The sequence below is a fragment of the Platalea leucorodia genome (genome assembly GCF_965183815.1).
Source record: "Platalea leucorodia genome assembly, chromosome: 8".
Classification (NCBI taxonomy): Eukaryota; Metazoa; Chordata; class Aves; order Pelecaniformes; family Threskiornithidae; genus Platalea; species Platalea leucorodia.
The window spans coordinates 28,150,674-28,165,571 of record NC_138830.1 but is presented as its reverse complement, the minus strand read 5'-3'; the positions used below and the strand labels follow the sequence as shown (position 1 = coordinate 28,165,571).

Genomic DNA, 14,898 nt, shown 5'->3' with positions numbered 1-14,898 from the left:
TTTTAAATCTTAACTGTTTGTCTCAGAAATCCTGGTTTTATTTCAATGTTGAGTGCAGGAGTTACATGACATTTCCCATTTTGATTTCTGTTATTAAAGGATTTTAAAACAGTACTGTACAGTCACTGACTACAGCCCTAAGAGGCTGAGTACAAAAATAATATAAAAGACATCACAAACTTTACAAAATATAATTTTGATTTAATTTAATTCAACCATTATGTTATTTGCTTTGCGGAAATTAATTTACCGTCTTTGACAGCAAGCACTCTTCTTCAGCTACTCTGAACGCCGATAATATCATTTGAGGTACGATCAGAACAGAACTTGAGAATGCCTTACCTAATTTAATACATTCACCAAACTAAGCAAAAGTTTGTCTTACTAACTTAACATTCTCATCCTGCAAATAACACATCTGCGTTTCCTCCACTCACCAAAAAATATCCATGTTCCCACTGGTTCACCTCTTTCACTAAGCACTCCAGGTTTTTCAAGAGTTTCCAAATTAATGATAATTAATTGGTACGGTGGAAAATATTACCTACTTCGTACATATTTCTCCCAATGACAAAATACATATTTTCACAAGCATGCTTCTATGGGCTGTGCCAGCCCAGAAAGGCAGTTGCACGCTAAGCCGAAATGAGGACAGATCTATCTCTGGGCAGACTGATGGTCAAGGCCCAAGACATCGGGCAGCTCATCTATCACATACAAAACCTACTCACCTTCAAGACATGTTAGTTTGCAGTAGAAAAATGTGAATAGGCTCATTTTGGAAGATGTAATGGTCCATCAGTTTTTGTCGTTAACTCTCTTTGCTCTTCCTCTCAGAAACTGGTATTCTGGAGATATAAAAACAACTTCAATTGAAAATACAGCGCTCTCAGATAAAGTTATATGTTACACAAACATTACATTTTTCCTTTTTTTTACTGGGCACGCTGAAAGGTCACCTGAAACCAATCTGTTGGGTCCAGTCACTGAATTACTATGTTGTGTTATCTCAAAGAAGGCGGTAAGGGCTTCTTTCTTTACCCCTGCGACCCTCACAGCTTACACATTTACTATCTACATTACAGTAGCATACTGGGAATTTATCCTAAAGACTGGGAATGGGGAAGTGACTTAAAGTCATAGTGGTGCCAGAACTGAGAATTACACTGTGTTATCAAAAGTCCCTTTTCACCTTGTCTGCTACATTTTACATACTGACATATATTTACTACACTTTGGTTTATCTCAAAAGCACGAACATTGAACTTTTCTGCTTAATTTTGCCAAGGTCCCCTCAATAATAGATTAGCTTCCATAATCTCATTAGAGACACTTAGTTCCAACTGTGCAGCACAACCAGGGCACTTCTTAGCCTGCCTGGGGTTCTGAGGAGTTTGATATATGTTTGGAAAATAAGGCTGAAAAGGCAAAGCGAAAGCATTGAGATTGTAAATGAGCAAATGCCACATTAGAAACAAATTCCCTAGGAGGCCCATTTTGCAGCCAAAATAATTAGATCACTAGCAAGAATCATCCCAAGTAGATAAATGGTGCATTACAAGATTAACCAAGGTCATGTTCTCTTATATCCAGCTTTTTAAAAAGATTCCTCCCCTGAAAACTTAACCCTAGGGCTCCATCCAAATTAAGAAATTCATTGTTGATGTACATCAGCACAAACTGAATCAAAGCATGCTATAGCCTATCAAGTGCTGACTGCCCAAGGAAAGGCCGCATGCCTTCTAAGTGAGAGAAATCCGCATTTGAGAGCCACCTAGACTCTGTGACTGCTGCTGCTGGACGTTCAGAGATAACTGCCAACTCATTAAAATCCAACATTAAAAGTTTATTAAATATGCAAACATTAATGGAATTGGACTAGCAGCTACTTAGGCAGATAAAATTTCAACACAGCACGTCCTGCAGTTCTTGTTACCAATATTCTGCCCTTTTGGAAGTGTCCGTGAAAGAGTCACAGTGCTACTTAAAGCAGTGAAACCCTCCATCTCTTTTAGATTACTCAGTTCACACTCTCAAGATTCCCACTAGCCAGGAAGTCTAGGAAAACACAGCTACTTCCCAATAATTACAGCTCAGTATATATTATCCATTCTCACTTTCACACCCGACTGCTTGAGATGCATAGTCTCCCCAAGATTTTTTTTTTTCCCCCTTTGGCCATATCTGCAGGGCAAGTCCCACACCTCTTTGCAAGCTCACAGGTATAGAGGTTTTGCATATATCCCAAACTCACAGTTCTTGTCAACTTGCTGCTGAAGTTTGAAAGAACTACAAAGAGAGGAGTAGAGTGTCATACAGACAATATAGATTAAAGAACACCAGCCACTTAAAAGCAACACTCCTGTAACTTGAGGTAACTTTGTGCACGCACAACATGTGTGTAGAGCTCTGCTTGGAACTACTCTTTCACAGCTACCTAAAAACAAGCGCCAGAGTCCGCCATGCAAACAGGAATCTCAGTACATTTTCCTCCACAAAATGCAGTTTCATTCCTGGATGACTCTGCAAAGTCCCAGTGCTTGGTGAGTATCTCAACAAACCTCCAGGTTTTTGCTGTAGAGTGACATCAGACTTGGAAGCGTTCTTCACTAATACTATCAGCATAATCTGAACTAGCCCGGGGGGAAAGGAGGACAAGGAATATCTCTCATTGCACAAAGCATAAACAAGCTCCTAAGAGTCTCTAATGCACCTCCATGTGACTCTGGCAATAGCCTTCCTCTCTCAGTAGTAGCTTCAAAAACACCTGGAAGATTTAATCCTCTAATTATAAAAAAAAAAAGAGTCTTCTCTCAACACACAAGTGTGGTATACAGCACCTCTGCCTTGGAGATGTGAGGTTTCAGAGAAAAGATTGAAATGAAATCCTAGGGAGCAACCTGGAAAAAGCATGACTCACCAGGAAAAAAAAAAACCAAACATGACTTACCAGGAAAGAAGAGAAATTAAGGAGCATGAAGTACTGTGACCTTCAAAGAAAACCCTGAACTCAATGGGCACAAAGAGGGGAAACTGGCCATTTGGCTGAGCAGGTTCTTTACTACCATCTTTCCTGGTACTGACGAGTCTCCTACCAGAGAAGAGCAGGCTGTTGCAAGTCTCAAGAACTACCCAGCACCCAGCCTGTGCAATGCAACACAAATTTGAAGTTAGGGTTTTCTTTCTGTCCTGCAACCATATGAGCCTCCCACAAAATAGGCAGAATATTCAAGGATGTCTTGGCCAGGAGGGAATCAACAAAATTACCCATTCATCATCTGATGCGACACAAGGCATCACACGCTGCAGAACCTTGAGTAGCAGCCAATTTGGGGTCAGACATACAATGGCCTCCCACTCCACGAATAAGGAAGACTGGGCTTAGATTTAGGTTTTTCAGAAAAGAACTGACAGTTCCTGTTGGAAATGAAGGCAAAGAGACTGACTTCAAGGTAATCCAGTTTCTGAAGAGGGCACTGACCAAATCTCACACTCAGAGTCTGGGGAATGATCTTTGCTGCTTCAGCGCATTCAGAACTACAGGAAAGCAGCCAGGTCACCAGCAAGTTCAAGGCACTGGTCCCAAGATCAACCATTCCCTGACAAAGCAAAAGAAAACCCGTACAAATCCTTTCATCTCTTAGGGACATCATGATGACTCTTTCTATTGCAACTTGTACATTCTGGCCCTAGACACAGGGGGGAAAAAAAATTACTGCAGACATTCCCTATGGCCCCGAGCACTAGGAGGCTTCTATACAGGTATCTCCTCAGTTGACCACCTACCTGGTCACCTTACTGAGCTCCTGAACTTGACCGCACTAATCATGAGAACACATCAAAACAGTTAACCAGCACCAGTACTTCCTCCCATTACAGACAGGCAGTTACATCAAAACTACAGGACATTGTACCTTGAGGAATGTAAACAACCCATTAAAAGAGCAGTCTATTTCTAAGTAAACCAGGAAGGTCAAAGTACTCTGTGTCAGCTATAGGACATACTAACTTTCACTTCAGAAGATACAAAGAGAGAGAACTCCTCCCAGCAATCCTATGACTAAAGCAACGTTTAAACATTCTCATTCCCAAAGAGGTGTCCTAATGCCACCGAGCAACACCGCAAACTTTAGCAAGATTGTATAAGGAAAACAGGTAGAAAACAAACAGGAAAACTCAGAAATCAATCTGCTACCTGCTGAGGTCCATGGCATCACCGGCATGAGACCCCAGTGCTATGTTTTCTCCACCTCCACCAACATTCAGGTGCTTTGCTGATCTGAAGCCAGCAGCAGCGCTGGATACACAGCACCAGTGGGAAACTGCCCTTCGAGGGATACCCAAGTAGTCCAGAAATAGGGAAGGATATAATTGAGAGGAAACTTCTTCCCCTTTAGCACCAAGGTGTCCTGCCACAGACCAAACGCCAAAACTGTAGTGGCCGCAGCAGCAGGCACCAAGTAAGACAGTGACAATTCAACCTGACAAGATAGGCTGGCACAATGATCCGGAGCTGCGGATGTCAGGGGCATCGACCTTTATCTATGAGTCGCAGGGCAAATCTGTTGAGCTAAGATAGGAGCAGCCATAGCTCACAAGTCTCTGAAAGGTGCACAGGGTGCTTCCTGGAAACAGTAACAAACCAACAGAGTAAAATGAATCTTTTCTCACCAACTTGCTGCTGGATGACCCCGCTAGCACCCCTTTGAAGAAGACAGGATCCTCTCTGACAGAACCGCCACCAACAGCTGATCCAGCACAGTGACACCAAAGCTGACATTTGTACACTCCCCTCTGCTCGGCTCTGAGGTTAGACAGACGGACCACCTTCTCCCCGAGGGAACTCCAAAAATAGCAAACACTAACTCAATGGAGTCTACGCCTGAATAAACCACGGGCAGAGGTCTTTGTTCACAGCTCACACCACAGCAGTACGCTCGCTCAGTAGATGGCTGCAAGGAGAAATGTAGGCCACACATGCAGAGAAAGAGAGATATCCAGACTTCAAAGACATCATAGATCTCTTTTTCAGAGTCAGGAAATGAATACCCATTAAAATAGCCTGCAAGTGCTGGGGTACAGCTCAATATGAGCCAGATGGGCTAAGGGAAAAACACACTTCATCAGAAAGTTTAAAAGTTGGGGGTTCCCCCCCCCCCAAATTGCTCGATAAGTCATTAAAGAAAAATCCGTGTGATGTAACTATTCAGACTTACACAAAGAACACTCATAATTAGCTTTCAAAGTAATCCTCTGGCCACCATCTGGAGTTCAGCCTCAATCTTGACCCCAGTCACACCAAACACCCATGCATCTTTGAAACACACCTGAAGATGAATCGCATCACAACATTAAATTCACAAAGTGGGAAAAGTTGACAGGAATGCTAAAAACCTGAACCACCTTTTATCCACGGGCTCTTCACAGATAGCTCTACAAATGCACATTCCAGAATATCCAGAGAGTGAGCAAGAAGCAATTCATGCCCATCAGTTAGGGAAATGGTTTCAAAATTAATAAGTAAAAAGGCAGGATTTATCAACCCAATCCTACATCTAAACCAAAATGTTTCTTCCATCCAAACCTCAGTTTATAGCAAAGTTGACATACGACATACCCAACCTTCTTCCAATAACACAGGAGAAAAATCTTCCTAGAACTAAACAGTAAACCAGACTTAGCAAAGATATAAAATAACTTATTCCCCCACCCACGTATAAACAGCTCAAAATATCTTACTGTTAAAGGATGCAGAAATTCCTTCACCTAAAGCACCTTAGATGACGGGGGTCTTTTTTTTTTTTTGCTAACCACCTCCTGATTAGCTTGAAACTCCTATTCTCCATTGGCAAACAAAAAAGTCTAAGATGTCTCCCACCTACAAAGTCTCTTAGCTCGAGAAAAATTAGTTGTCTTTAACACACGGCTCTGTGTTGCATGCTGAGCTCCCCATAGCAAAGCATTCAAGAACGATACATGCCACATCACTGAAGAAAAAAATTTATCTTATCAGTTCCAGAGGAATTCTTTTATTTTCAATGCAGTTTAGCAACCAGATTTCAGACCTTTGTAAGAAAGCCCGCAACAGCAAGGAAAGAGGCATGGAGCAGGCTGGAAATACTGAACCAGTTACACTTAGTTCATATTTGAAAATGGTTATTTTTTCAAGTGATCATGTGTATATAAAACACAAAGAGCCTTCTATACAGGGAGGCATGGTCCCAGAGACTAGACCTCCTGACAGCTGGCACACAGAATTTCTTCCAGCTAAAGTATGTTTAAGTATAAATAAGAGCAAGATTAGAAAGGACCACCAGACTTGGCACCAGTGATGAGACCCCAAATTCTAGTTATTTCACTGTCTACAGAGAGACAGAAGGACTGTCACCACCCCCAGGTACAAACTTTGTTACCTACTCACATCATGCTGCAGAGACTACCAACACTAGGCATGAGTGTACTACAGGAAGGTTTATGCTTATGTAGTTAAAGAATACACTGCAAAAAACACATCCTTATTTCACACTTTTCTTTCAATGGCATTTTAATTAATTTTTATCTTCCACGGAGACAAGAAAGAGACAGAGGAATTAACTCTACATTTAATCGGTTACAAGCATCACCAAGCTAAGCCTCCCCTGCGATCATTACGCTGTTTCTGTGCACAGCTAGACTGGCTTCAGTTTGGTAGGGGGTAATTTTAAGTTGTCATTATCTTTGCCACGATACCTTTCTCCTGGCTGCAGCTTCGCCAAGCATTACACAAGACCAAAGTCCTATACAGTAAGTCAATATTTAACTTAAGCACTGTACTGTTGAGACCCACCTAGAGTATTTGAAATAGTAACTTATTAAATCTTACACTATCTTTTCTAACAAAGAATAATACAGGGCAATTTATCTTCTTTATGAGCAGTTGTAAAGATAAATTCTACAAGGACAGCAGTTAGATTCAGCTTGAATAATTTTAATAAGGGACCTAAAAGAAAATGTTTCCATGAAAGGAGTTCTAAACAATATGATGTGTACACCACAGAACAGGTTCAAGACAGGGGCAGGAGCCACAGTGCATTTAAAACTAACGCACACCAAGTTCTGGAAATTCAGCACTTTTTCAAGAAGTAGTATTTTAACACTGCAATTAAGCTATTAAACTACATCACAAAGGCTTATATAAAACTCTCAGACATTACAAGAAGAAATATTTATTCTCCGCTAAATATCTGAATAAAATCAATGAGCTGCTCTAGTAACATAGACTTTAAAATAATACAATAAACAAAAGCCTGATTTTTTTCAGACCGATTGTTCTTAGTCTTAGTGAAGCTAACCAAACTATTTAGATCCAAAAAAATTCTTTGCATGCCTCTGATGTAAATAAAGTTTTGCTAATAGTCTCATCTTTTATCATCTTTTTGGACAGAGATCCTTCTGATGTCATAAACAGCTGTTAAAATACAGATGAGACCAAAACTGAGCAACTGAGAGCAATTTCTTGTTTACTACATCTGTTTCAATTCTTTATCCTCCTGGTTTTTGTGCCTAAGTGCAATTTCTTTATTTACTGCTAGTACTCCCACCTTTACATTTAGCAACAACTGCTTTTGTTCTCTAAAATTGAACATCTGTTTTAGCAATGATACTAGTGGTGTTATTGGTGATAATCACCACAGATAACTCTCTAAAAATTCTCCAGTTCTACTTTTGTAACCCTCCACATGTACCAGTTTGGTCATCATCCAAAAGTAAACTTTTTCAGGAAACAAAATAAAAATATTTCTACTGAGAAAGAGTGGAGCAGGGCGGGGGCAGGGGGCCAAGAATATTAACCACAGCATGAAATAACGAGACAGACAGTATTGCATAGCTTTCATCTAAAAAAATACCAAAACTTAACCAAAACAACAACAACAACAACAACAACAAAACACAGAAAAAAAAACCAAACCACAAACACTAGGCCAGCTCACCTCTCCTGGGAAGTGCAGCCTCAGGGAACACTTTCACAAGCAGCTTAAATGATTTTGCTCCATGACACTGCCTCATGGGCGGACCTGCCTCTCCCTGATATATACGCTAGCATTAGTACAGACACACAGCCAGCTCCGTCAGTTCATGTTTTTTTTAATGGTGCTAATTGCTGGCCAGTTTGGCAGATGAATCTAGCTGACAACACAACCACTTCTACCCGCACACAACAGGCAATGAAAGTGGACAATCAGAGGACTGGAGAAGAGGTGCACAGGGCCACCCTTTTCAGCAGAAACATCATCTTAAACCTGCTTTCTTGAAATTCCACACTTACTGATACATATAGTTACCATGAAAATGTAACCTTTCACATCCCAGATACCTGCTTGGAGCAATCAGATCAGGAATCAAATCCATCTCAGAGTGAATGCAGAAAGTATTTATTTTTTCACTCTGCTTTGAGAATGAGATGAGTATGTTAAGACCAGTCTATCTCAGAACTAGTAAAACTAGAGGATAAAAGAAGAACAACTGCAAATGAAGTCACAAGGTCTTAGTGGTTTCCAGCAGCAAAACTCCCGCGAAGCTCAGATGAGAAAGGAGGCTGACAGGTTCCTATCCATTTTCTCTAAAGGTTTTATTTTCATTGTGCTATGCTTGCAAGTGTTACTTATATCCACCTCCATCCATGTAGCAAAAATAAGCTAGAGGTACTAGATTCTGCCCTGGAAACTGCCTTTCCCTATAAGAAGGCAAAATGCTCTCTTCTTTCACAGTTTTAAGTGCTGTGCTTCTTAGCAGTTACCACCTTGTTTCACCCTATTGGGCTAAGCCAAGGGGAGTCCAAGCGAAGCGTCTGCTAAAGCCACCCCTTTCGCCCTTCCAAACTTCTGTCAGCTGAGAGAAGCATCGAAGTTACTACACTTGCTTTTACTTTACTGAACAGGGTACAAATCCACAGAAGCCTGTGCTGATTTTTTTGATCTGCCAACAGCCTCCGGGACGTTTTGCTCAGACAGGATTACGGCAGACACCACAGTCTTAACTCAGTAATGATCTGCTTCAGATTCTGTCTGGAGGTTTACTTAAATGCTTCCTCCTTCCCGGGAAGAGGAGATAATACCCTGCGGTTGTTCATCTGCCTCAAAATAGGCACTGCCAACACCTCGCTCTTTATAGGGCTGAGAAACAGTTAGTGCCACGGATGCAACCCTAACTTATTTTTTTAAATACGAAAAATTCCCTTTTTTTTTCCCCCCGAAACATGCAAGAGTGGAAGCTCCGCGCCTGAGAAGAGGAGCGGACAAATCCTGGCTCGACCCGCGCAGAGCAGAAGGCAGGGAGCGGCGGGACGGAGGGCAGCTCGCAGCCCTGCGCGCCCGGGGCTCACCGGGAAGCACCGCTGGCCGTCCCGCGGGAGAGGCGCCCGACGCTCGGACAGCGGCCGAGGGGCCGCCGGACCCGCGCACCTCCGCAGCGGCCCCCCCCGGCGCCGGGGCCCTGCCCGCCCCGCCCCTCCCTCTGCCTCGGCCGCTGAGAGACAGGAGGGCCCCGGCCCGGCCCCGTCGCCCCCGCCGCGTTACCTGGGCACGGCGTCCGGCGCCGGCAGCACCGCCCCGCTCGGCACCGGCCTCGCCTCTCCCGTCACGTCCGGGGCCGCCCTCCGCGGGCAGCGGGGCGCGCAGGCGCAGCGGGGCGCGGGCGGCGGTTGGGCTGCGTCCGAGGGCGGGAGGCCGTGAGGCGGCGGCGCGCGGCGGGCACCGCGGTCCGCCTGAGGGGCTGCCCGCCGCAGGGCCGGCGCAGCGTGCGCGGGAATCCCAGCTGCCCCCGGCGGCTGCCGAGAGCCGGGAGGCTCAGGCAAGGGACAGCCCCCAGCCAGGCCGGTTCTCGGTCTCCAGAGCAGCCCAGGCGTGGGCCGTCGTGGGTGGCAGCGCACCGGGTTTGTGGCTGAGTGCAGTTAGGGCAGGCAAACCGCGAAATGGTTTCCTTGTAATCTGAGGTCTCCCCTGTTTTCAAAGACTTTGTGATACCAGCCCCAACAGTCAGATAATTTTTCAGCTGGTTCTCTCCAAGTATTAGGATGCAGCCTACGTGGCCAAACTGGATATTAAGATGCCAAGCTCTGACAGATGCTTTTAATATTGTACTTTACTACTGGACAGAAAAGATTTTCATTAGCGATACATCAACAAATCAACCAGCAATCTGGAATGGAGAGCAGGATACATGTATCTTTTTATCATCGTTATTGACAATTTTACTGTCTCCTCCAAGAAATGGCCCTCTACAGTCACTTGTGTTGCTTTTATGCATTATAAGTATATGAACATTTACATCATCTCAGTCTTCTGTATAAATTGCCTGGCATTCTTCATGTCTGATTCCTCAAGTTATTCCAGCGCGTTGGATTGTTTTGTGGTGATGCTAATACAGCACAATAGTACCTTAAAGCACGTGTAGATGCTGTGAATAACCTCGTAACCTCGTTCTTGAGTGGTTTTCTGTGATGTTTCCATGTCTTTTGTAGTATTTTCATTTGCTCATAAGGACAGCTGCATTGCTTTAGCACTGAGGGAACGTAATACTTTGAACATTAATGAAGCTTTCTGAAACTGTTCTGAATTTCCATTCACACTTCTGTTTTCTGCCAGTTAGTTTTACACTGGGATAGAGAAGGGAGTAAGAGGGCAAAGAAGAACACTAATGTCCATATTACTGCTTACGGGGATGATAACAAGCATCCTTTGCTGGCTTCACAGTTTTGGGGATAACGTCCTGCATTGCTTTTGGTGATACTGTCCACTGTAAACCAGCAGGTGTAGTATAAATAAACAAACAAACAAACAAGGCAGTGATACCTGTATGACAGCACTAAGTGCTTGTGTTTGCTCTCATTTTAAAAAATTCTGAAACACGCTTCTCATTTTTATTCCTCCCCCAGTGGAAGTCATAACAGCCAGGTCAATCACACTGCAATTTGAACACTAAGCAAGCAGGGACTATCGCTGCAGATCACTCTGCTGTCTTACTGTTTTGCCTTGTATCAATCCAAGAGGAAGGTCTCTCTGCTTGCACAAGCAATACCACGGCTTGCCAGGAGGTGTTGCTTTGAAACCACGCAAATATCGGAGCTTAAAAATCATGAAATAGGCTTGGACTATTAAAAATAACCAACAGATACTTTGTTCTGGCAGGGAGAACTCAAGGTCCTCCATTTGAAACGGTAATTTTTGTTTAAGACAATTTAAATCTGAAATGCGCAGAGTAGTACAGAGGCAAATAAACGCTGAACGGGGGACCCACTCGATGGAAAATACCATTGCGTTTCTACATTACAAATATGTTACAGCAGCTTTATGCGTGCAAAACTGTCAATGGCTTTGTCTTTGCAGGTTAAAATATATATATATACATAACAGACCTGATGCAGTGGGGAGTTTTAGAGGGGTAACTCTTAGTTTCAAGAAGCCAAGAAGCAAAGTAAAGCCTCAGTAAGACAAATAGTTGTTCTGCTCAGAGCGCTGTGTAGCTGTGATCTCCACACCTGCACACATACATTTTAAAAGAAAATGAGCTGTTTGTTTCTAAGGGCGAGCGCAGTGTTGGATATACAACTGTTCTCCACCTACAGTCCTGTTTTGAAGTACATGTTAACAGCCTTCGTCTAGATGACAGAACAGGAGGCAAAGTTTCCAAGACATTTAAAACCCTTTTTGCTAAAGGAAAAAACACCTCAAAGGATACCCAGCAAGGAGGAAAAGATTTTAAATATGTCTTTATCACATCAAGCTAAAACAACCTCCATTGCTAAAACAAGTTGAGGCTCTTCAGCAAAAATTTGAACTCTAGAATAGCATGATATTTTACAGCCCACAATATGCCTTGTTGTGTAGATGTAGTTACCACACTTACTCCAGCTGTGCCTTTCAAAGAGTTGAATGTACCAGCCCTGAGGCGAAGAGCTCCAGCTCACTGAGGCTCTGGAAGGCTGTTTTTGGAGACAGTTTAGAACAGGACCTCACAGTCAGCAGAGGAGGTCACCTAAGGGGCTGTAGAACCAAAGGAGCCTTTGAAAATTATTTTATGATCAGATGTTTACCAATATTGTTTTTTACCAGAGATGAAGGTATTAGCCAGGATCAGAGAACAGTGTACCAGACAGAAGATTATAAAGGTGAGGAGATCAACAGCTCTTTTTACACCAAATAATATTTTTTAAAGCCAAAAAAAATTTTTAAAAAGTCATAGCTGTAAAAGAGAAAGCAGAAAACAGTTGTTGGTGAATTTAGCTGGCCCTCTGAGCTGTCGTTTCAACAGCAGGCTGTAATTCAAGCCTGATGTTTAGACCAGCTGCTGTCAAAAACAAGTAAGTTTTCAGAGCTCCTACCCCTCTCGGCACTGTGACCACAGGTTTTACCACAAAACCTCAGCTCAGATCACACAATACAGCTAGTTAGACCTTCCGTATTCCTCAGAGGTAGTTTCGGCGGAAATAACTCTACTCCTACAGCTGGAACATCACTGCAGACCCTCCTTTTCAAATGCCTCTGGGGTCAGAAATGGACACATTTTGTGCAACTAGACAAATAGTCATTTTCCAGGAATTTTTGTTCTGTGTGAATAAGTTTATAGCAAATCAAGCTGCATCTTCTGAAGGACCTTGCATCAATGATATACTGGAATAAGAATTAACCCGAGCCTCCTATAAATAAAACGTTTGTATCATTCGGCACTTCCTGAACAAGGCTGATGATCCCAGGCGGTTGCAGGAGACTTGACAGACTCATGTTGCTCCGGCTTGGGAAGAAGCAGGATTCTTTTACCACAGCACATGCTGGGGGCATTGGAAGACAAAGCACGACGTTCACATTCATTGAAATCTGTCTTTTGGTGAATATCCATCCTTTCCACTTCTAGTAATGGAGTCTCTAAGGATTTGATATTCCCATTTTGAGAAGCCTTTTCTTTCTCCAGAGCTGGAATGGGCACCAGGTATATTTTCTGAGCATTATCCTCTACTATGTAGTCAAAAGACCAGTAATCAAAGGGATGACAAAACTTAACAACACCCAGAGGAATATCCACAACCTACCTCACTGCCTGCCTCATCCTGTTGAAAGAAAGCCTTTCATTACTACCCAAACTTTCTTACCCACAGTTAAGCCTCTACCATAATCATAGTTTACTTCTGAAATGGCATCGGCTCCCACAGACAAATAAGAGTAGAGCTGTCCCCTAGCACACGGTGAAGACATGAGCAATTTTAGATATGCAATTTTAGCTCTATTTCTCTTTGTACAGCAAGATACCTTTTCTTTTGGCAGGCCTAGGGCTAGAAAAAGCTGCCACCATGTCTTGTGGTTCCATAGTCAACAGCTGGTTTTCATCAAAGTATAAACTGCCACGCAGTCTGCAGGGAAGAGCCCTGCTCCTTGCAGAACAGCCTTAGAAATAGAAGCACTGAAGACCTGTACAAGCTTTTGGTGAATTTCTCAAAAGCTTAAAGAAAGCTGACCATCTTGATTACATTTTGTCAAGGTTAAGTGCACCAACGGGCTCTGCAGCCTCGACCTCCTCCCATGGCTGCCTGTGCACAAAATCAGGTCTGATAGGGCAGAGCTGCATTGCCTTGGATGAGACTGCTCTGAGAACAGCTAAGCTGTGAAAGAAAAAAACAGCAAGAAGCCCGTGCCCATGCACTCGTCTTCCTCCATTGGTTTGGGAGTTGCATTTAAGGTCAGGCCCTTGCACTTGGTCCTCGTACAGCTCAGTGCAGCGCAGATTGAATACTTCACAGAAAGCTCTGAAGACTTTAATTTCCTCTGCTGTGTACACTTAAATGCACTTCTTTTCACTACCAAACTCTATCTTTAAGGAACAAAAAAAGACAAACATAAAGCTTACAACAATAACCCTTAAACATTTACTCTGTAGAGTCACTGAGCTTTCATGTCCTGAGAACTGTTTTCTTCTGTGTTTATTCATGCTCAGAAGGGTCCTGTTTTGTCACAACTACCGCAGTTGTATTATTAAAGGACAAGTAAAATAGACCTGTAAATTATAAACAGAAAGTAGAACTCACAGTGGTCTTTGGTTTCATTCTGGTTAATAAAAATACAACTGATCAGTTAGCCCTCCAAGGCATAGTTTACAGCAGTTTTATAAACTCCCAAAACACACTGTTTTACAAGCAAATTGCAGAGTATTATCCCTAGTTTTGGTTTGGGTTTTTTTTGCATTACTTAACAAATGACAGAAGAGCTGTAGTGATCCACCACAACAGCAATAACAATAAAGGCAGCAGTTGCAATGAGTGCAGACTATATATTCATATAGACCTTTTGGTACACATAAATCAAGTACTAAAATTATCTATACCTATTCCAGATCAGGGGAAGGAGCTGCAGTGGCTGACTTTTAAAGGCCAAAAGAGAGATTATAGAGATACAAAAACATTTCAAGCAAAGTTAACTTTCCACAGCAAGCTAAATTAGGATAAACTACACCCAACCCATAGATTAAACCAACACCCTACAGCCCACAGGGAAAGACAGGCCTCATTACATACGCATCCCTTGGAGAAGCACGCATGGTTGCTGGTGGGTTTTTTCAGGAGTTACTGGGAGATTCACCCTGGTCTGGGGGTCGGCTCTGACGTGTCTCCTACCCAGCACTGCGAGCAGATGCTCCTGAAGCATCCTCGTCATCTTTTCTGCATTGCCTCTTGAATAGCTGGTCACCGGGCAGGACAACCAGACACCAACAGATCCACGTACAAAGTCATCGTTTCTTCAATGTCCAGGAATTTTCCCTCTGAAGAGCCTTTTATTTCCCTTGAATTACATTTTAGTGCAAAGGACACTTTTTGAAATATTAGAAACTACTTTCTTTTTTTACCCCTACCTTTTAGCTTTTTCTACAAACTGA

At 42.9% G+C, this 14,898-nt stretch overlaps 1 protein-coding gene across 20 annotated transcripts in view; it reads right to left on the bottom strand.

Moving 5' to 3' along the window:
- MAP3K13 (mitogen-activated protein kinase kinase kinase 13) overlaps positions 1-9,625 on the bottom strand; it is an 83,979-nt gene extending 74,354 nt beyond the window's left edge. For 16 of the 20 annotated variants that reach the window (XM_082319786.1, XM_082319790.1, XM_082319787.1 and 13 more), the window contains exons 1-2: positions 9,555-9,625; positions 732-848 (exon numbers count right to left, since the gene is read on the bottom strand). The gene's annotated coding sequence lies outside the window, so the exon portion shown is untranslated. Of the gene's footprint in view, positions 1-731; positions 849-9,361; positions 9,400-9,554 lie in introns of those variants that run through there. The other 4 variants (XM_082319775.1, XM_082319781.1, XM_082319780.1 and 1 more) reach the window with 4 other exon arrangements.
- Between the last annotated feature and the right edge of the window lie 5,273 nt (positions 9,626-14,898).